General features: G+C 48.1%; 2 long non-coding RNA genes across 5 annotated transcripts in view; one reads left to right on the top strand and one right to left on the bottom strand.

Annotated features, from left to right (window-relative positions):
* Positions 1-23449, top strand: part of LOC147376070 (uncharacterized) — a 174887-nt gene that overhangs the window by 49913 nt on the left and 101525 nt on the right. For 2 of the 4 annotated variants that reach the window (XR_015160693.1, XR_015160695.1), the window contains exons 3-4: positions 10704-10811; positions 17336-17504. This is a non-coding gene — a long non-coding RNA (uncharacterized LOC147376070). Of the gene's footprint in view, positions 1-2712; positions 3096-10703; positions 10812-17335; positions 17505-19518; positions 19770-23449 lie in introns of those variants that run through there. The other 2 variants (XR_015160699.1, XR_015160698.1) reach the window with 2 other exon arrangements.
* Positions 4720-6306, bottom strand: LOC147376072 (uncharacterized). The gene is made up of 2 exons (XR_015160701.1): positions 6228-6306; positions 4720-5048 (listed from the first exon to the last, which is right to left on the bottom strand). It is a non-coding gene; the product is annotated as an uncharacterized LOC147376072 (long non-coding RNA).

The following is a 23449-nucleotide window of genomic DNA, read 5'->3' on the forward strand; positions in this document are numbered from 1 at the left end:
AGCCCTCCCGATGGCTAGTCCTATCCCGAGCCTGACACTGACTCTGTGAGAGGCCACCTAGGGCTTGCTTGATGGCGGAGTAGAGTATCTATCCTCCCCGAGGTATTTGCACCCTTATCAAGAGAGATACTTCTGAGAGGCTTCCCTGGTGGCTCAGATGGTAAAGAATCTGCCTGCAGTGCGGGAAACCCAGGTTCAATCCCTGGGTTGGGAAGATCCCCTGGAGAAGGAAATGGCAACCCACTCCAGTATTCTTGTCCTTGGAGAATCCCAAGGACAGAGGAACCCAGCAGGGTAGCTGAATCTTCTGGAAACTCCCTGGGTAAAGCGGGTATTGATATTTTTCAGGAGGCTCTCCTTTAGGCAGATAAGATTTCTTTCTGTATCTTTTAAAGCTTAAAATTTTCACTTTACCAACTGTGAGGGGCTCAGTGGCTCCACACCTCTCACCCTCCCAAACACTTGACTGGCTTCCTTACTTAGCATGCTATCGGCTGTGTTCTGAGAGAAAGCAGAATCTATGTGTCCTGAGACTGAGGCTCTGAAATACGTACTGAGACAGGAGGGAAGGGGGAAGCCTACAATCCTTAAAGAATGACACAGCTGTTGAGAAAACTGACTATGACAAAAACTGGGTAGAGCAAAGTAGTCCTAAGATGGCAGAAGATTCGATGTGCAGTGGTCCTGAGCCTCATTATAAGCTCATTGTAAAAGGTTAACATGTGCTGCAAGAACACACCCACAGGCACCATGGCAGTTCCGAGGTATTTCATAAAAGGCCAAAAAGTGAGTGGCCCAATTCCTGGAATTCCCTGTCTCTTCCCCAAAATAGTTGTAGCAATCTTCCTGCTTGTTAGCCTCAGAAGTTACCCAGCCCTTAAAAACTAGCCACCCCATGCGTCAGGGCGGCTCTCGCCCTCTGAGATGGAACGCTTCTGCCTGTGGAATGTGTCTGTCTCTGCAGACCTGCTGTCACGGCACTGTGGCTCACTCCGGAAGCCAGGACCCTCGCTTGGTATCCATTCCAGGGACTCACTTAAGACCTAGGACATGACCATCCCCGTCCCCCATTTTCCTGCAACATCTCTACAAAGGAAGAGGAAGAAGGTAGTCCCTCTCTCCTTCCCCACTTTTCCTTTGATTATAAAAATGTAGGCAACTTAGTTCTTGAGCCCTTCTGCCTACCCGTTTCTATCCCTCACAAGTGTAGTATATTAATAAATCTACACAAATTAGCTACTAAACCACCACCACCACTTCTTACCTATCACTTTACCCCTCACTGAATTCCTTTTGCACTGAGACATAACAAACTTGAGCTTCATTCAGTCCTGGGACAAGTTGTGCAGTTTCAATACAGTAGCCATTCTGCTGTATTCTACTGATCTAAGCAAGACACAAGAACAGACCAGACTCAAAGATTGGAGAAATAGACTATATTTCTGAGGGAGGGAGAGCGAAGAATCTGTAGCCATATTTAATCTTCCACAAAGAGTTTGACTGGTATACGGAGTTGTTATTGTTGTTTATTTGCTAAGTCATGTCCGACTCTTTGCGACCCCATGGGCTGTAGCCCACCAGGCTCTCTGTCCATGGGATTCTCCAGGCAAGAATACTGTAGTAAGTTGCCATTTCCTTCTCCAGAGGGTCTTCCCAACCCAGCTATCGAACCTGTGTCTCCTGAATTGCAGGCAAATTCTTCACCACTGAGCCACTGGGGAAGCCGGGAACATGGGTTAGGTGAAGGCAAACCATCCTTTGCCTTACTGAGCTGGAGTCTTGAAGGAGCCATAAACCTCCTTCCCTACACACTGCTCTGCTCCCTTTAGAAAGAAATCAGCAAAAGCCTGATCACTCCCAAAAATGTTCACCCGAAGCTCCCAGCATCTCTCCCTTCTCACAACCTCTCTCTGTTCTGTAGCTAAACTACAGCCAGGCTCTATGAGCTTGATTTGTTTTTGTTTGTTTTTTAATTTTGTTACTTGTTTTTGGCTGTGCTGGGTCTTCCTTGCTGTGCATGGGCTTTCTCTAGTCGCAGAGATTAGGAGCTATTCTCCAGTTGGGACATGCAGGCTTTTCATTGCGGTGGCTTCTCTTGTTGCAGAGCATTGGCTTTAGGTGTGCGGGCTTCGGTAGTTGCAGCACACAGGCTGAGTACTTGTGGTTCACTGGCTCAGTTGCCCTGAGACATGGGATTTTCCTGGGCCAGGGAGCAAACCTGTGTTCCCTGTATCGGCAGGCAGACTCCCAACCACTGGGCCGCAGGGGAGTCGGCTCTGTGATCCTGGGCGTGCCACTTTTCCTCTCTGGCCATCCCTCTCAGACACCCACTGCTCTCCCCACCTTTCACAGCCTGAGAAGTCAGCTCAGAATGAGTTGAGTGGAAAATCAGGAAAGCTCTTTGAGGCTCCTTAGACCTCCCAGTCACAAAAGAAAATTTAGGATAACAAATCTGGGTGGAAAATGAACGATAGAATGGAAGGGCCTGGTGGGGGCACTCACAGGAAGTGGCATGGAAGGGAGCTAAGAACAGAAAGTCACCTTTAACTTCCCTGCCTCAGAGGGGTCACATGCTGCCCTAGGCATTAACTGTAACACTTGGGGCCAGTTGTCTTGCTGAGATGATAGCAACTAATAGCCCATAATTACCCATAATGACTTCACAGGGCTCAGCTCAGGTAGGAGCCCTGGCATTTCCAGGTAATGGCTTTTATTCCCTTTTAATTTTGAGTGTGTTAGCTCCCTGTATGGATTGAAAGGCATTCATTAACACAAGTGCCTTTGATAATTAGGTTGATTTTGACTCATGTGCTTTTCATTAACTACTTCAAGTCAGTATGGGTTAGGGCCCCACTTCTGGGCCAGGACAACAGAGACAGAAAACTCAAAGTTTTCTCAAAAGGGGTCGTTGGTGTCCAGAGAAGACAGAGGGAGCTTCATTGCTGTGCTCTTGGGGGAAGAGGAAAAGCAGACGGAAGACGCTTGAGGGGACAGCTGCAAGGGACAGCACCCACAGGCTGAGCCTGTTTTCTCATTGGTGAATTGAGGCTTACAATCGGAATTGATCAGGGATTCCTGCCTGCATTTTTATTCATGTAAGGACGAAAGGCTTCCCTGGTGGCTCAGTGGTAAAGAATCTGCCTGCCAATGTAAGAGACGCAGATTCGATCCCTGGGTCAAGAAGATCCCCTAGAGAAGGAAATGGCAACCCACCCCAGTGTTCTTGCCTGGGAGATCCCAGGGATGGAGGAGCCTGGCAGGTTACAGTCCATGGGTTTGCAAAAGAGTTGGACACAACTTAGCAACTAAAACAACAAGGAAAAATAGTGAGGTGAGACTTTGAAATTAAGTGGGAGTCCTGACGTGGACAGCTCATAGATCCAGGTAATCTCTGCCTGGTTTGTCTTTGACTGGGCTATTTTACAACCTGTAGAGGTAAAAGTTTAAATACACACGCATGCATGCATGCCTAGTCACTTCAGTCGTGTCTGAATCTTTGCGACCCTATAGGGTGTAGCCTGCCAGGCTTCTGTGTCCATGGGATTCTTCAGGCAAGAATACTGGAGTGGGTTGCCATGCCCTCCTCCAGGGGATCTTCCCGACTCAGCGATCGAACCCAAACCCTGGTCTCTCAGTCTCCTGCATTGGTAGGCGGGTTCTTTACCACTAATGCCACCTCATAGTAGGGCAATTAATTCATTTCTAAAGAAATGCAAACTGGCCATTTCACAATGGATGCTATTGATTCCTATGGGTATTGGCCAGTTTTGCCAGTTCTTTGAATTTCCAACTATTTGTTTATTCATTTTGACATTCCTTATCTGACTATAAATCTGTAGTCCTTTGGCATTTGGCATTCTTTGGACTTGGTTGTAATACCTCAGGGCTTCCTCATTAAATAATGAGTTAAGTTTTTGACACAGGTGCATTTTGTATCTGAGTAAGAGGTGTATACTCTTCACATCTTACAGAGAAGCGTAGGTGATCCAGAGAGGGGATGGGACGTTCTCAGGATCACACAGCTTATTTGTGCCAAAGCTGTCACCAGAAGCAGGTTCTTTTGACTTATCTGTGTTTGGTAATCCCTGATGTAACTCACAGAATTGTCATGAGAGCCAGAAGGTGGAAGAGAAAAAATGGTGTGAAAAGTGAGACACGCTGCTGTGAAGAGGTGAGGGGTTCTTGTGTAGCAGGTCAGGGTGGGGAGTGGAGGCTTATCAGGTCCTGGGTTTCAGCCCCACCCACCAGGCGTGTGAGCATGGCCAGGTCATTCCGCCTCCCTCAGTCTTATTACCTGCCCTGCTTACCTCACAGAGCCCTGGTAAAGAGGAGGTGAGGTGAGAAAGGGCGCTTGCAAAAGAGTTCTGATGATTTTTTTTAAGTGTACCCATGTATTCTGATACTCCTCTCTTCAAGAGATGGAGCCTCATTCCCCTTGCTTGCATGTGGGCTGTATTTTGTTAGATGTGACTCAATTCTGACAGGGTAAAGCAGAAGTGAGGGTTTGTTATGTGTGTGACTAGGTCATGAAATAGCATGATGGCTTCCACTTGGCTAAGCTGTCTCTTGGGTTTCTCTTGCGGGGAAAGCCAGCTGCCCTGTCTTGAGAAAACTCAGACAGGAGAGGCCTTCATGAGGAACAGAGGCCTCCAGCCAACAGCCACGTGTAGTCAGTTTGAGAGATTTCAGGGCTGATCAAGGAAAAAGATAACCAGGAGGTTGGCAGTAGCAGACAATGAGCTTTATTTGGGTTTACACTGGTAAAAGGGCTTTCAAGTCCTTTATAACATGAGACCTTCCATGGTCAGTCACTTGGGGCCATCACCGAGAAGAGGAGGGCAAGGAAACTCCTGGAGGAGAGGGAGATGGAGAGAACCCCTCATGCCTAGATGATGTGGTCCAGCAACGTGATGGGGAGTCTCGCGATGAGAGAGCCCCAAGGGGCAGCGGTAGCTTGGATCGTCATTAGCCCCAGAGTTTACTGTACTGATGGCTTGCAGATGGGGTTCAGTGTGGGGAGGAATGCAAAGCAAGCAGGGTCGAAATGGCTAGAGATAAATTTAAAACAACTGGGGGTATAAAAATTTGAATTTGGCACCAGTAGGCTCTTGAGCCAATGGTCTCAGCTGGCTGTGAGGGGCCATCTTTGCCTCATTAAATAACTGTGTCCATCTTAGAAGCAGAGACTTCAATCCCAATCAAGCCTCAGGTGACTGTAGCCCCAGAAGAACTTGACTGAAATTTCATGAGAGACTCTGAGCCACAACAACCCAGCTGCCACATTTCTAACCCCCAGACACTGTGTGAGATACAAATGCTTGTTGTCTTAAGCTACTAAGCTTTGGGATCTTTGTTCCACAGCAGTAGATAACTGATACAGATGCACAAAGCCAATCAAGTGGCAATAAAGGCTGGCTTTGTGCTCACTCACTCTTTCTCCCAGGAGACCAGTTGTTGCTTTGGGACCGAAAAGGCACAAATCCCATTAGCAGCAGCCGCTTGCTTTCTAAATTATTTAGCCCTCCTTTGCCTTCATCCACGCCCCAGATCTTTTAAAATATTAAGACTTTAAATAGGCTTGGGCTTCAGCTTGGGAACCTATCGATACATTTCTCTCCCACCCTGCCACACTCTCCTCAGCCCAAAGCCAGAACGGTCTTAAAGAAAGCTGTGTCTGCCCTGATTGATCTTTCCCCTCGGCTGTGGCTCAGTGTGATTGACTCCAGCTGAGTTCTAAGTAGGGACTTGGCTTCACCAGTCCTGGGAGCTGGATGATGGCACTGCCAAGTTGGCGGACACCTGTCCCCTTCCAGTCTCACCACCCTCAGCCTGGATGTTCTTTCAGGGCTCTGGCTTGAATCTCTCCTGATCCAGCTTAAATCTGCACCCTTCTCACTTTCTCGACAAAGGAGTTTCTTCCCAGCAAATGCAGCCTCCTGTTTGCCCCAGCTCATGGGGCTTTGTCAGAACTGGTGGTCTGAGCAGCTCCTCTCGCTCCCAGCATGGCCCATTGACCCCCTCCCAGAAGAGGACAAAACCCACACTGTGTGTGGCATGCTTCATCATCAGCCAACTGTCAGCTCCCTTGCTGCCCCAGGGAGGCCGGTGAAGCTTCTGGGGATCCCTGCACCCAACACAGCTGAGACCAGGAGAGGAGTCCCAAGCTCTCTTCTCAGCTTTGTCCTCTGCTCTCCTAGGGTGGCTCCCCTTGACCTCTCTGTCCTCACCTGCTAGTCGAGTGGGGGGCATCTGTCTGTCTGGGCTGCAGAAGCTTGAGTCTCCATTTGACCTGTAGAAAAGCCAAGACAGGCAGTCCAGCTTGGCTGGGTCCCTGGGACTGGAGTTCCTGCTCGGTGCTCAGTCCCCCAGACAGCCAGGCTAGCCCTCACCTTCCACCCAGACCCTGCACTGGGGGTGGGAAAAGTGGGCCCCGGGATTCAGGGATGGTTCCCTCCTGTTTCCCAGCCTCCCCTGGGGTTCTTCCCCCATCTCCTCTGTCTAGTGAACTGGGACACTTCCTTCTGAGCTCAGTGCAGAGGCCACCTTCTCTGATCCTTCCCTGTCCCCTCAGAGGAGGACTGGAGGACCCGGGGACCCCTCCAGCCCCTTCCCATCCTATCCCGGTGCTTTGGGGTCACTCCCAATTTACACTTATTCTCTCTCCCCCTGTTGGTTTCTCACCTCCAGCCAGGACAGGAAAGGGCCCCTGGTGCTCATGGCTGTGTCTGTATTTCAGCCCTTCCTGGTTGTTGCAGCCGTAAGTTTGAGAACCGCTTGGCGAATTCCCAGCCTCTCCTGACTAGGGTCAGCTTAACATACCCCAGCTTGGGCTACTGGAAGGGAGGGCGCAAGATCCGGCTCAGCCCAGGAATACCTCAGAAGGGCCTTGGAAATGTCTGACTGGAGCCAGCGGCTGACTGGGCTGCTTACAGAAGGCCATGGGCTGTCCAGGCCATGGGTGACCGTCTTACTACGCGTCGGCTCTGCTGTCAGGGAGCGGTGCGGCGCCTCGGCTGTGGGTCACGTGCGCGTCCTCAGGGCTGCTGAGGGGCCGGGGCAGGGTCTACACATCCTGTGTTCCTCACAGCCGGGCCCGTCCTGGCCCCACACAGAACCTTGTGCTGTGGCTCTGCCTGGCAGGAGCTGACTGGTATGAGAAGAGCCGTCAAGCAGTCCCCACTGTGCAGGCACCGGAAGGGCCACTCTGAGATGACATGTCCCTTCACGGTCAGCGTTCCGCCAGGGCCCCATCAGCCGGGTCAGATCTAACCGCGTCGCTGTGCTGGGAGGGAGGCTGCGCTAGGTGACTCCTGTAAGCTGTCAGTTGGTCGGTATGAATTCCTTTCCACCACAGTTTAATACCTGAGTAAGTAAAGTTCCTGTGGTGAGCCCTTAGGTGATAGGTGAGGGAGGTAGTTTTTGGACAGTGGATCCAGGTCAGCGTTTCTGAAATCACTGCTCCTGGACAGTTAGTACCCTGTTCCTCTAACTGAGCTGGGTCACCCCAGCTGACCTGTCCCTGAGAGGTAGGAGCCAGGGTCCTGATTGGGGTGGTCTGTTTCCTCTACCCCTTCCTCTCTGCCCTCCCCTGGGAGTTCCATAGAAGGAGTGAGTAAGGAAGAGGCATCCAGAGTCAGACTGTCTCTTTAATTATCATCCAGAAGTTCCAAGAGAAACCAGCTCATTCCAGTTCCCACCACGCAGAAAAGTGAAAGTCGCTCAGTCTTGTCCGACTCTTTGCAACCCTGGGGTAGCAAGAGACTAGCCTCACCTGAGGAGGGCTCACGGGTGCTCTGAATGGAGCACCTCCCACCACGCAGAAGCCCTAAGGAAAACTTAAAATCCTGTCTCCTTTTTTTGTGGGGGGTGGAGGGTAAGCAATTAATGAGTGCTCTGTTCATCATGATGGAGATCAGAATTGTGATTTGTTAGCAAGTTTTTCATTTTCTTTCACTTTCTTGAGAAGTGGCTTCAGTGCAGGAGAGGAACAAGAAAAAAAGGGAACTAATACTTAGTGAGCATTTGTTAAATGCAGCAGGATTCTTAAGGGCTCTCATGAAATTGCTACCAGTTGCACAGTTCCTGTTCCCCCTTCTTAACATATCAGGAGGAAATACGTGATTTTCCTTTGGTCAACACAAGACCTGGGTGCAAAGGTAGATATCTCCATTCAGAGCACCAGTGAGCTTTCCTCAGGTGGGGCTAGTCTCTTGCTTCCCCAGGGACACAAAAATTCATCTGTTGGCTGGGATCCATGAAAGCCTCTCTCGCCTTCCAGGCTTCTGGGCCCCTCCACACACATACAGAGGCATATGTGGAATTTGAATATGTGAATAAGCAGGATATTATTGTATACAATGCAGTGTAAACTGGAAACAGATTGACAGTTGCCTGTTAAATGGGACATTTGTATACCCTAATACCCAGCATCTTATTGCTTATATATACATAGGGAAATGTTAGGACTGTATACCGGAACACATGTACAAAATGTCTTGGTATCATTGTTCAAAGTGAAATAGAAGTAGAAAATAGAAACAGTCCCAGCATCTATCGAAAGGTGAATGGGTGAATAAATAATGGCATATTCACTGTATGAGCTGGGATCCAGTCTGGAAAGCAGAAGTTACACTTTCAATCAGAGAAGTTAATACAGTGTGTTGTTAGCAGATGCCCCTGAGGGCTGAAAGAAGACAGAGGGAGTGCTGAGCTCGACCCTTAATAAAAGTCAGAAAGCAACTCCCCGCTCCGGGGTGGAGAAACAAAGGCTCAGGAGAGGGTTTTATAGACTTCGCAGGAGCTTGGAGGAAGAGCTCTAAGGAAGTGGAACTCTGACCTCCGAGGACAGGGCATCACCCACTGCTGCCTCGGAGAGGAAGTGAGAGGTTTGAGGGGAGTGAAGAAAGGACTGGAGGCTGGGGTTAAGTGCCACCACTGGAGAGTCACTGGAAGGAACCAGGGATGGAGATAAACAGTAGTCTTTTCTTCACTCCTCCACCCTTTAATTTTTCTTCAGTGTTGTTAGCAGAATCTAACAGGATGCCAACTGAAAATGAGTCAAGAACCTAAATGCAAGAACTTAAAAAAAAACCAAACATTTATTTTTTATTTCTTTTTGGCTGTGCTGGATCGTTGCTCCACCAGTTTTCTCCAGTTTCTCTTCATTACAGCACACAGGCTGGATCGTTGCTCCACCAGTTTTCTCCGGTTTCTCTTCATTACAGCACACAGGCTTCCGGTTGTGGTGCCTTCTCTTGCTTCGGAGCGCAGGCTCTAGGACTTGCAGGCTCTGGAGTTCCGCCTTGCCGGCTCTAGTGCATAGGCTCAGGCTCAGTGTTTGTGGAGCATGGGCTTAGTTGCTCCTAGGCCTGTGGAATCTTCCTGGACCAGGAATCGAACTGGTGTCCCTTGCATTGCAAGGTGGATTCTTAGCCACTGGACCACCAGGGAAGCCCCAAACTACACACTTTAAAATGGCTAATTTTAAAAGGAAAATTGGGGTAAAAAAAGGCAAGAGAAAATATGAAATTTAGGACAGTGGTTACTTCTCGTTTGGGGAGAAAGAAGGGAATGGGGATGAAGAGCAACACAAAGGAAGATGCAAGTTGTTGACATTTCAGCTCTCTTGTTGGGTTGCAGCCTCATGGGTGTTAACCATATTATGTTTTATAGATAATATTTTCTTACGTACGTGTTTTAAAATGCATTGTTGTTCAATCAGTCATGTCCAACTCTTTGCAAGCCCACGGACTGCAGCATGCCAGGTTTCCCTGTCCTTCACTATCTCCCAGAGTTTGCTCAAACTCATGTCTATTAAGTCGATGATGCCATTCAACCATCTCATCCTCTGTCATGCCCTTCTCCTGCCCTCAGTCTTTCTCAGCATCAGGGTCTTTTCCATTGAGTCAGCTGTTCGTATCAGGTGGCCAAAGTATTGGAGCTTCAGCTTCAGCATCAACCCTTCCAATGAATATTCAGGGTTGATTTCCTTTTGGATTGACTGGTTTGATTTCCTTGCTGTCCAAGAGTCTTCTCCAGCACCACAGTTTGAAGGCATCAATTCTTCAGCAGTCTGCCTTCTTTATGGTCCAGCTCTCACACCCATACATGACTACTAGAGAAACCATAGCTTTGACTATATAGACCTGTCGACTAAAAAAAGATGTACAACTTGGGAGTTGTGAGTTAAGTTTTATTGGGGGCAAAATGAGGACTGCAGCCCGGGAGGCATCCCCTCGGATAGCTCTGAGAGACTGCTCCAAAGCAGCAGTGGGGGAAAGTCAATATATAAGGTTTTGGTGAAGGGGGAGTTCCATACCATGAAGATTTATTTTATAAAAAGTTTGTTGCTAGTCAGGAGGACCTGATGTCACCATGAAGGGATTTAGTGCTTTTCTAGATATGAGGAGATGCAAAGATTGGATCATTAAATTTGTTCCTAAAACATCTGTCTAAAGATCTGTCCCACCAGATTCCCTTGAGCACAGAGTGCCTCACTCCACCCTGAACTCCCTCAGTGAGTGTTGAAGGTCAACAATTTTGACACTGCAGGGTTTGATCTCCGCAGAGGCAGATGGCGAATGCCCTTGTTGTTCATTCATCGGCAGCCATCTTGGCAAGTGCCAATCTGTAGTCGACAGACCTTTGTCAGCAAAGTGATGTCTCTGCTTTTTAACCTGTCTGTGCTTTTTTAACCTGTCTAGGTTTTAACAGCTGTCTTGGAGACCCCGGTTTGATTTCCTGGGTCAGGAAGATCCACAGGAGGAGGGATAGACTACCCACTCCAGGATTCTTGGGCTTCCGCCTGCAAGGTGAGAGACCTGAGTTTGATCCCTGGGTTGGGAAGATCCCCTGGAGAAGGGAAAGGCTACCTACTCTTGTATTCTGGCCTGGAGAATTCCATGGACTGTGTAGTCCATGGGGTCACAAAGAGTCCGACACGAGTGAGCGACTTTCACTTCACTTCTAGGTTTTAAAATGCGTAGAATTTTGAATTTTAAAATATAAGTGAGAAAACCTTTTACTCAGAGATAAAAGGAGGGAATGTAGCTTGGAGGCAGGCCAGTTGGAATAGTGGACATGGGCGGTGCAGAGCCCTGACATCTGTGGGACAGCCGGGGAGGGGCTACAGGAGGAGGGCAGGGGGTGTGCAGGAAGAGGGCAGCCCGGGATCCTGGCGGTGGAGCTGCAGGGCCGCCCTTGCCCACACGAGGGCGCCCCACACTACTGCATCTAAGCGGCGGTGGCGGCCGGGCGTGCCAGGATGGGCTGGGGACAGGAAAGGAAAGCAGCCCGGGAGAGGCCTTCTGGGGAAAGTAGGGTGGAGGAGAGCATCCTGTCCACCTACAGACTGGCCCCTCAGCTTTATTGTGTGGTCAAACCTTGAAGAGAGTCAGTGTGAGATTCGAATGGAAACAGAGCCGGCTTTCAGGCTGGGAGGAATTCATGGGAGTCTCCATCAAGCCTGCCTGTGGGGGGCGGGGTGGGTGTTTGCTATTTATTGAGGGGTGTGTGGTATGCCTGTGCTGTGTTGGGAGTGACTATTTAGGTTAGAGGGTGTGGGTGTGTGTTTTCCCCAGGAATATAGTGGAGAGTGGGAGCAGGGCGTGGAGAGGGGCTGTTCCTGCTTCCCTAGGGTCTGATGTACAAACAGGAAGGGGAACCTGCAGCAAGATCCAGCTGGTGAGGACTCAGAACTTTTCCCCCTCAGAGGAGCCCTGGGTGTGAAAGAGAAGGGAGGAGCCTGGCTGCTGGCCTGTGGAGGACACCTCCCTCAGTCTGGCCCAGCAGGATTGTGTATCAGTGCCTTCCTCGTGGGTCTGCAGACAACCCCCTACCCCACCAAGCCTTCTAGTGATGGCTCAGCACCCAAGGCTAGCATGCCACAGGGCTGCCAGACCCTGGATCCTGCCTCTTCCTGCTGCTCCGGGACTTGGTGTTACAACTTGTGCCCCAGGGCATAGCCCAGCAGAGGTCTGTGACCTGAGAAACCCTGCTGACCTCACTTTAGACCAGAACATTTTTTTTCTCCTAAAACCAGTGGCAGGGAGCCCAGGTTTGAGGAGGGTATGAAGAGTGGGAGAATACGCCATCTCAAATACGCCTCCAGGGCAGAAGGATTATTTTGAGCTGATTATTTTCAGAAACTACAGACAAAGGAAGCTTCTGAAAAACAGTAGAAATGACTCTTTTGAGAGAGATGTGCATTTATAAAAGAAATCTCCATTTGCGAGGGTGTCTCCCTCAGTGGGTGGGGAAGTTGACTATAAATCACAGAATTATAAAAATCTGTGGAAAGGGCGTTTACTTAAATCTACATAACAAACCTTCCCCTTGTTTACTCTGCTTTTCCGGGTAATCTCCCAGAACTGGCTTGCTCCCTGACCTGCCCTCACCTTTGCTTCCTGTTTTTGGCGGAAGGTAGTGTTTAAACTGCTAGCTTAGACCCCTTGGGAGAGTTAAGTTTTTGTCCCTGGGTATCTCCCTGGTGTACAAGTATATGTGGATAAACTTTGGTTTCTTTCTTATCTTTTTGTTTACAGAGGTCTCAGTTGAGAGCTCAGAAGAGTTGAGGAAAGTTACTTTTCCTCCCCTATGGGGGATGGGGGTAAACGGGGTTGAGGGGACAGCTAGGGGGACCTGGAGGCTCCTCCCCATCCCACCAGTCACAGCTACTGCGTGTAAAAGTGCTCTGCGGGCTGTATCCTGGAGTCTCAGCCCAGATTTGAGAGCATTATAGTGGAAATTAAGCCCAGGGTGGGAGCCTCTGGCCAGTAGGCTGAGGCCCCGGGGCAGTGTTCCAGAGCAGAGAAGAGAAAGTCCTGCAACTCCTCAGTCAAAGGAAGAGGAGGGATAGGAAGTCACAGGTGTCCTCTGGATGAGCAGGACTTTGCGGTGCCAGGAGACACCCTGTGGGGGAAGGAGAACAAGAGCGAGGCTCCAGACATCTCCCCAGTGGCCTGGCCCTGGCTCTGTACACCTCGTCTTTCTAGGCGCCTCATTTCTAGGTCCAGCCAAACAACCATGAGGAAGCTGTGAGAGAACAACATTCTTCTGGGATGGGACCACCCTGGGGAGTAGCGGAAACCTGGCTGGTTCAGGGAGTAAGGCTTAATGACCATGTAGTCATTAAGAAGGCATTAGTGGGCTTCCTTGGTGGCTCAGTGGTAAAGAATCTGCCTGCTAATGTAGGGGACATGGATCTGATCCCTGGTCTGGGAAGATACCACATGCCACAGGACAAGTGAGCCCATGCACCACAATGACTAAGCCCTCACTCTAGAGCCCATGAGAACAAAAAGAGAAGCCACTGCAATAAAAAGCCTGCAAATTGCAAGTAGAGAGTAGCACCTACTTGCTGAAACTGGAGAAGTGCCATGCACAGCATTCAAGACCCAGCACAGCCATAAATAAATAAATCTTTTTTAAAAAAAGGCGTTAGCATCAGTCCTGGGTTGGCTGAAATTCCACTCAGCCACCTACTAGCCATGGGAACTTAAATGAGCAGATTACTTAATTTCAGTTTCATCATCTGCAAAATGGGGACAATAATTACATTGCAGAATTATGAAGATATAGAAATTAGGAATGTGGAATGCTGAATCAATAGTAAATGCTGTTACTATTGAAACTGACACCCCCCCCCCCCCAAAAAACAACAACTGAGTTCCTCTGCTGAGTTTATGCTTAATCTGTCTGTGCAAAACTTTATTCCCTTTCTTGTCCCACATGTGTTCCCTTCAGGATTGAGGATTATCAAAGATAAAAGTGAATTGAAACCTAGCAGGGGTCTCCCAACTACAAAAAAACCTTTCCATTTGTAGGAAAAGGCCTTAGTCTTCTAGGCCTGAGTAGATTCAAGCAGTTACTGACTAGGGAAGTGAGGGAATGCTGAAATAAAGGAAAAGCAGCCAAGAGACAATAGTTGAGTGATAAATCAGAGTCCTGATATATAGCAATCCGACATATATCTTTGAGTTGTTCTGCAGGAACTGAGACCCCTACTCAGGTGGAGGTCAAGCCAAGCACAAGCACACAAATCCAGACTGGTAGGAGCCAGAAGGCTGGTGATTAAGATTCCTGAATTATCACCCTGTTACCTCATCACCAGCCAGTCAGAAGAAAGTCATGCACCCTGCAGCCCTTCACCCCAAATGTTGCCTGTAAAAACACTTCCATGAAAACCATCTGGGAGTTTGGATCTTTTGAGTGTTCAAGCCGCCTCTCCACCTTGCTGGGCCCTGCTGTGCCTGCCTTCATCACAACTTGGAGTTAGTAAGTTGGCTTTGCTATGCCATGAGCAAGCAGACCCAAGTTCAGTTCGGTAATAGTCATTATTTTCCAATACCCAGACCCACGTAGGATGGATGGCTCCAGGCCTCTCTTCCAGGCTCTGACCAAAGCCAGCCTGTAATTTGCCTGTACTACGGTACTGTGATAGTGAATCACTAATAAGATTCTATGTTATAACAGGAGTGGATTCATGTCTCTCTGTTGAAAAGAGCCTCTGGGGAGATGCCTTGATTCCAAAGGCTGAGTCTGTTGGGTGGTGGGCCTGTCCTTTCATCAAGAATCTCACAGCAGAAGGAACATAGAACTTTCAGAGAAGGAGACCGGGGGTGGCGTCTGTCTCCACTGCCTGCCTCAATAGAAGCTGGGGGCCCAGGAGCTCTGTGTAAGGCTGTGCTGATGTCCCTTGTACCTTTCCTATCATGAGGGTCAGAGGTCAGGGGTCAAGTCCCTTTGGTGGTAGGATGAAGAGAAAATGGCCTGAACTTAGGCTTTCCTAAATTGTAACTTGTATGTAAAGCTTTCCCCTTCTGTCTGCTCTGGAGTCTCTCAGACATCCGGTTAAAACTCCCTTAGGTGAGGTAGGGAGATGCCTCCCTGGTTCATAGCACATAATAGCTGGTTAATAAATGTTGCTGGAACTGAATTGCATACAGCCACTAAGGTCGATGGGAGGGAAGGGGCTTTATGTGAGTTCAGTCTACAGGCAGGAGCCTGTAGGTGGGCACCACCCAGGATCAGGTGCCAGGAGTTGATGGGGGCCCCGCCCTTCCAGGTGTGCCTGCTGCTGAGACCTGGCAGCCACCCTGGGTTTCTCCCTGTTCCCACTCCCACCTTACTCTGTCCACTCTGCCTTGTAAACTCGATTGAATCTGCTCAGCCTTTTCTGTTGTCCTCTTCTTGGCAACCCTGTTTCCAGCCCAGACTACTGTAACATCATACCTGAAACCCTCGCTTCCAACTGATTGCACAAAATGCATCGAAGTGATGTCACTGAAACCAGAATGGGAGAGTCTTCTCCCTGCTTAAACTCCACTGTGTGTACCCACTGCACTTCCCTGGTGGCTTGGCTGCCAATGCAGGAGATGTGGGTTTGATCCCCAGGTCAGGAAGATCCCCTGGAGAAGGAAATGACCACCCAGTCCAGAATTCTGGCCTGGGAAATGCCACGGACAGAGGATCCTGGTGGGCTACAGTCTATGGGTCATGAAAGAGCTGGACACAGCAACTAGACGACAACAGCGGGCATCCCCATTGCCCACAAGATAAAGCTCAAATTCTTCCAAAAATGACATGTAAAGCTGCATGCTCCTGCTTTCTTCTCCTTTCTTATACACGCCCCACCCCACCCTCACTCTGGGCACTGGTCAGACTTAACTGTCCACTAGTGGGGAATGCCAAGCACTCTTTTTTATCTTGCAGGGTTTTGTGTATGTATATGCTTCCTCAAGGTGGAAATTAGCATACACACACACACCACACACGTACACACGCACACACACACCCTATTTCCTCCTGCTTAGTCTGGTTAATTTCTAGCTCTCCTTCAAGCCTCTAACTCCGCTGCTGCTGGGAACTGGCACTTGCCTCTCTCCCCTCCCCGCCCCACCAGTGCTGGCCTGGGTGCCCCCTCTCTGTGCTCTCAGGCCTTTACAGAACACTTTCGCATCAACTCCTTGCCTTCGTGATCCGTGTTTGCTCCCCTGGACTCTTCTCACTACTTCAGGATCTGGCCCTGCCTTGTTCACTGCTGTATCTCCAGGCCCTGGCCCAGCGCTCGCACGTGGCAGGCATGTAGCCATAACCACTGTAACATTTGCCAGAGCCCAGGACCTGGGAAGGTGCCTCCTGACATAAATGCGGTTAATCCTCACATGGTTAAATAGCACCCAGAATCCATTCCCACCTGTTTCTTATCCTATAGAAGCGGAAAGCTAAAGCCTTACCTCCCAGACTCACTTCTTTGGGAGTGGTGGGTGCACACTGAGACCCTCACATGGGATTTGGAGGGTGGAAGGGAACCAGAGACCGCCTTTCTGCTGCTTTGGCTGCTCCCTTCTGGCAAGCAGGGTCGCACAGATGGGCATCATTTCTGGCAGCGTGTCCAGTGTGCGGTCCCCACCCCTAGCAGCAGCAGTGGAGCCCCTGCCTGCTCCCGGGATCACAGCCAAGTCAGTGTATCCTGAACTGAGAACTCAGGTTGCCAGTGGCAACCTCCATTTGCCCACCTTCCTCTCCTGCCCAGGACTAGGGAGCAGATCTCCAGAGACTCAACCTTACCTCCTCTCCTCCTCCATCCAACCATCCCATAAGCATCTAGCCCTGTCTCAAGTCACTTTGCTCAAAACACCTCGAGTGGTTCCTATTTCCTGCACTGAACTCCGGCTGATACGACCGTTGTCATCCATATTTTACAGATGGGGAAACCGAGGCACAGGGAAGCAAAGTGGTCTTCCCAGAGCTACACAGCTGGTGAGTGGTAGGGCCAGGCTCGAAACCCAGGTATTCCTGAGCTCTGAACTGTTAGCCCACCAGGCTCTTCTGCCAATGGTATTCTCCAGGCAAGAATACTGGAGTAGGTTGTCATTTCCTTCTCCACGGGAACTTCTTGACCCAGATGGAACCTGCATCTCCTGCTTTGGCAGGTGGATTCTTTACCACTGAGCCATCAGGAAAGCCCTCCTGCCAGCATACCGTCTCCTGTTAGGCAGCTAAGAGTATAGAGGAAGCCAAAGGATTGTCCTGTGAGGAGAAAAGTAAATCAAAGCAGTTGGTTGACACTTAAATACTAATTCCTTTAGTATTTAAAGGACACCAGTCTTGCTGATGACATGTGTGGGCAGCCACTGGGCTAGCCCGTCTCCCTGGACAGATCTTCCTCTGGAGTCTTCACTCACTTATTCATTCTTTTATAGATTCAACAAATAAGTGCTGTCACATAACAAGCATAATCAGATCTTCCATGCCTCACAGAGATGTTCCAGGGGAAACAAGTCTGCATTTCGTTGTTGACTAGTCCCTCTTTCAACATCCCCTCTTTCCACAGGTGGACACCAATTAGCAATGACTCCAAGCGTGCCAGTTGCCTGTGAGACGTGAGCAGTGCTGCTGGATGCCTATGCCTGTAATGAGGATTTACATTCCTAGAGATCTGAGATAACTCGGATGTTAATTCTCCACAGCCACAGGTCTGCCAGCAGAAGTTCAGCCAAAAGGTAGGAAGGGAGGGGAGGGAGCCTAACAATGGGTGTAGAACACAGATGCTTTTTTACTCATTTCTCTGAGGCTGTGCATAGGCTTCACAGGAATCTCGTGTTTGTCCCTTTATCAGACCTGGGCTTGGAAACTGTTGCTGGTAATTCACTCGAGCTCCTGCAGGTCACCTTCTGGATTTTTAGGGTCCTCATCACACTGCACTGTAAGCATCGATTTTCTGTTGTTGCCCTCATCAGACAGACGGGCCCTCCTCCATTATCCTGCGTTCCTAGTCTAACCCAGGGCTTTGGGCACGGTCTGCATCTCACACTTGCTTGCCAGTCGTTTCTACCTTGATGCCACCACAGGTCTCTCTGGATGCTTTTCTCCAGGAGAAATGTCGCTTTCTCTTTCTCTACCCAGCTCAAATCAAAAGGGCTCAACAACTGTGCATGGAACTCAGAGTCTGGTACAGGTTTAGAAAAGCAAACTGATGTGTGCCATGCACTGCAGTGCTAGGAAAAACTGTAACAGACTTTGAAATGGGCAAAGGCTCACTGAATGTTCTTTCAGTGGAACGCTCTGAGTTGTCTAGGATTCCGGGCTGTCTGATCCTCTAGGGAACTAACTGCACATTTGATTGTCTTTTGCTGGGCCATTTTATAACTCTGCAGTGATGGAAATTAACTTGTAGAGGGCTGATGATGGTGCACATGCTTCCTGTCTGATGTGCGACATAGACTGTTTCTGTTCAAGGCAATGCAAATGAGTTTTGTCCAGTAGAGAGTCTGTTGTTGTTGTTCAATCACTGAGTCATGTCTGTATCTTTGCGACCCCATGGACTGCAGCACGCCACTTCCCTCCACTGTCTCCAAGAGTTTGCTCAAATTCATGTCCATTGAGTCGGTGATGCCAACCACCTCATCCTCAGTTGCTCATTCCCTCCTTTTGCCTTCAGTCTTTCCTAGCATCAGGGAATTGGCTCTTTGCATCAGGTGGCCAAAGTATTGGAGTTTCAGCATCAGACCTTGTAGTGAATATTTAGGGTTGATCTCCTTGCAGTCCAAGGGACTCTCAGGAGAGATAAGTCTCTATAAGTCCAATTCTCATTTAAAAGTTGTAAGATCTTACTGATTCTTTCCTTAATTAATGAGTTATATAAACATGTTAATTTTACTATTTCTCTATGGGAGGCTTGATTTTGCCACTTTCACTGTTTGTGACAGAGGCAGTGAAAATAGGTATTGAGTGTTTATTCTGTGTCAGGAAGTATGCTAAGGGTTTTATAGTTGTTGTATTTAATTCTCATAGCAGCCCCATAAGGTAAGTTATATTTATTAGCCCAATTTTATAGATATAGGAACTGAAGCCTAGAGGTTAAGTAACTTGCTTAAGGACCGAGAGATAATCAGTGGTCTGTCTGCACTTTGAACCCAGAGACCTGGGATTTGACACTAAGATTCATGCTCTAACTACACTGTAGACAGAAAAAGATACTCAAAAACAAACTGGGGCAGCCACTGTGCAAAGCAGTGTGGAGGTTTCTCAGAAAAACAAAAATACAACTACCATATGACCCAGCAATTCCACTCCTGGCTATATGTCTGGGAAAAGATACATGCATCCCAGTGTATACAATAAAAGCATTATTTGCAACTGTCAAGATATGGTGACTTCCCAGGTAGTCTAGTGACTGAGACTTTGAGTTTCCACTGCAGGGGGTGAGATTTCGATCCCTGATCAGGGAACTAAGATCCTACATGCCATATGGAGTGGCCAAAAAACTGAAAAAAAAAAAAAAAAGGATACGGAAGCAACCTAAGTGTCTATCAACAGATGAAAGGATAAAGAAGTGGGTATATACACATACACACACACACACACACACAATGGAATACTCATGGGAGGTCCTGCTGTCAGTCACTAAGTCCTGTCTGGCTCTTTGCAACCCCACAGTCTATAGGCTGACAGGCTCCTCTGTCCATGGGATTATCCCATTAACCCACTGGAGTAGGTTGCCTTTTCTTTCTCCAGGGGATCTTCCGGACCCAGGGATTGAACCTGCATGTCTGGCATTGGCAGGCGGATTCTATACCACTGAGCCACCTGGGAAGGCCACAGTGAAATACTATTCAGTCATAAAAAAGCATGAAAATTTCCCATCTGCAGCAACATGGATGGACTCGGAGGGTGTTACACTGAGTGAAATAAGTCAGACATACTATATGTTATCATTTGTATGTAGAATCTTAAAATTACAATAAACCTGTGAATAAAACAAAAAAGCAGCCTCACAGACATACAGAACAACCTAGTCCCGCTACCAGTGGGGAGAGAGGGGCAATATAGGGGTAGGAGGAAAAAATGTGTTATTAAGAAGGGATTATATGAAATCATATGTGTGAAACTTCTGAAGATTGTAATGCATTCATCTCCTCCTGAGAGAGCACCAAAATCACAACTAGCTGTTGAAGAACCATCAAAAGGAGGATGCTGGAACCCACTTACAAAGACAAAGAAGAAGAGACAGTAGGAGGGGTGCAGAAATGATAAAATCCAATCCTAGACCTGTCAGATGGGCAACCCACAAACTGGAGAACAGGAATACCGAAGAAAGTCTCCCACTGTTGTGACAGTTCTGAGCCTCATATCAGGCTTCCCAGCTTGGGGATCCAGCAAAGGGATGGGGAATCCCCTGGGAATCTGACTTTGAAGGCCAGTAAGATATGATTACAGAACTTCCACAGGACTGGGGAAAGAGACTCTTGGAGGACACAAACACAACCTTGTGGAAACTGGGACCCAGGGGAAAGGAGCAGTGACCCCACAGTAGACTAAGCCAGACCTGCCTGTGAATGTCTGAGGGTCTTCTGCAGAGGTGTGGGTCAAGAGTGGCCTGCTGCAGGGACAGGGGTCCCAGTAGCATCTGTCCTGGGAGGTACCTGTTGGTATAAGTCCCCTTGCTAAGTCACTTCAGTCGTGTCAGACTCTGTGCGATCCCATAGACGGCAGCCCACCAGGTTCCCCCATCCCTGAGATTCTCCAGGCAAGAACACTGGAGTGGGTTGCCATTTCCTTCTCCAATGCATGAAAGTGAAAAGTAAAGTGAAGTTGCTCAGTCATGTCCGATTCTTAGCGACCCCATGGACTGCAGCCCACCAGGCTCCTCCATCTATGGGATTTTTCAGGCAAGAGTACTGGAGTACTGGAGTGGGGTGCCATTGCCTTCTTCAAGTCCCCTTGGAGGTTGCCAATAGCCCTACCACATAGCCTGTAGACTCCAGGACTGGGTTGCCTCAGGACAAGCAACAGGGAGGGAGCACAGCCCCACCCTTCAGCAGACAATTGGATTAAAGATTTACTGAGCAGGGCTCTGCCAACCCAGATTTCCCCATAGCAAGTCCCTCCCATCAGACACCTTGCACAAGCCTCTTATCCTCATCCATCAGAGGGCAGACAGAAGAAGCAAGAACTACAGTCCTCCAGAAGGAAAACCACAATCACACAAGGCTAACCAAAATGATCACATGGATGACTTGTCGTGGCAAAGGGGCCTATGTAACTCAATGAAGCTATGACAAAATGTGGCCCACTGGAAAAGGGAATGACAAATCACTCCAGTATTCTTGCCTCAAGAATCCCATGAACAGTATGAAAAAGCAAAAAGACATGACACTGGAAGTTGAGCCCCTCGCCCCCAGGTCAGTAGGCATCCAGTATGCTACTGGGCAAGAGCAGAGAAATAGCTCCAGAAAGAGAACTGTGCCAAAGTAGAGACAAGGCTCAGTTGTGATGTGTCTGGCAGTAAAGTCAAGTCTGATCTTATAAAGAACAATATTGCATAGAAACCTGAAATGTTAGATCCATGAGTCAAGATAAATTGGAGGTGGTCAAGCAGAACATGGCAAGAGTGAACATCAACATTTTAGGAATCAGTGAACTAACATGGATGGGAATGGGCAAATTTAATTCAGATGAGCATTACATCTACTACTGTGGGCAAGGATCCCTTAGAACAAATGGAGTAACCCTCATAGTCAACAAAATGCAGTACTTGGGTGCAACCACAAAAACAACAGAATGATCTGTTCATTTCCAAAGCAAACCATTCAAAATCACACTAATCCAAGTCTGTGCCCCAGCCACTAATGCCAAAGAGTATGAAGACAAACTTCTAGACATCTAGAACACTCAAAAGAGATGTCCTTTTTAAAATAGGGAATTGGAATGCAAAAGTAGAAACCCAAGAGATACCTGGAGTAACAGGCAAGTTTTGCCTTGGAGTACAAAATGAAGCAGGGCAAAGGCTAACAGAGCTTTGTCAAGAGAACATGCTGGTCATAGCAAACATCCTTTTCCAATAACACAAGAGACAACTCTACACATGGACATCACCAGATGGTCAATAATGAAATCAGATTGTATAGAGCTTCTCCATCTTTTATATTCTTTGCAGCCAAAGATGGAGAAGCTCTATATAGTCAGGAAAAATAAGACCTGGTGCTGACTGTGGGTCAGTTTGTGAGCTTCCTTTGCAAAATTCAGGCTTAAATTGAAGAAAGTAGGGAAAACCACTAGGCCATTCAGGTTTGGCCTAAATCAAATCCCTTATGATTATACACTGGAGGTGATGAATAAATTCAAGGGGCTAGATCTGGTAGACAGAGTGCCTGAAGAACTATGGATGAAGGTTCATAGCATTGTATAGGAGGCAGTGACCAAAACTCTCCCAAAGAAAAAGAAATGCAAGACAGCAAAGTGGTTGTCTGAGGAGGCCTTAAGGATAGTTAAGACACATGAAAGGCAAAGGAGAAAGGGGAAAATATACCCAAATGAATGCAGAGTTCCAGAGAATAGCAATGAGAGATAAGAAAGCATTCTTGTGTGAACAATGCAAAGAAATAGAGGAAAACAATTGAATGGGAAAGACTAGAGATCTCTTCAAGAAAACTGGGGACATCAAGGGAATATTTCATACAAGGATGGGCACAATAAAGGAGAGAAACAGCAAGGGCCTAACAGAAGTAGAAGAGATTAAGAAAAGGTGGCAAGAATACACAGAACTATACATAAAAGGTCGTAATGACTTGGATAACCATGATGGTGTGGTCACACACCTAGAGCCAGACATCCTGGAGTGTGAAGTCAAGTGGGCCTTAGGAAGCATTACTACAAACAAAGCTAGTGGAGGAGATGGAATTCCAGCTCAGGTATTTCAAAATCTAAAAGAGGATGCTATTAAAATGCTGCACTCAATACTTCAGCAAATTTGGAAACTCAGCAGTGGCCACAGGACTGGAAAAGGTCAGTTTTCATTCCAGTTCCAAAGAGGGGCAATGCCAAACAATGTTCCAACTACTGTAAATTGTGCTCATTTCACATGCTCGCAAGGTAATAGTCAAAATCCTTCAAGCTAGGCTTCAACAGTATGTGAACTGAAAACTTACAGATGTACAAGCTGGATTTAGAAAAGGCAGTGGAACCAGAGATCAAATTGCCAACATCCATTGGATCATAGAGAAAGCAAGGAATTCCAGAAAAATGTCTACTTCTGCTTCATTGACTATGCTAAGGCCTTTGTGTGGATCACAACAAACTATGGAAAATTCTTAAAGGGATGTAAATAACAGACCACCTTACCTGCCTCCTGAGAAACCCCTATGCAGGTCAAGAAGCAACAGTCAGAACCAGACATGGAACAACAGAATGGTTCAAAATTGAGAAACAAGCTTGCCCAGGCTGTATATTGTCACCCTACTTATTTAACTTATATGCAAAGTACATCATGCAAAATGCTGGGCTGGATGAATCACAAGCTGGAATCAAGACTGCCGGGAAAAACAGCAACAACCTCAGATATACGGATGATACCACTATAATGGCAGGACGCAAAGAGGAACTGAAGAGCCTCTTGATGAGGGTCAAAGAGGAGAGTGAAAAAGCTGACTTAAAACTCAACATCCAA

Source organism: Bos grunniens, chromosome 3 (assembly GCF_055505025.1).
Source record: "Bos grunniens cultivar Pamir isolate PY7600 chromosome 3, Bosgru_T2T1.0, whole genome shotgun sequence".
Classification (NCBI taxonomy): domain Eukaryota; kingdom Metazoa; phylum Chordata; class Mammalia; order Artiodactyla; family Bovidae; genus Bos; species Bos grunniens.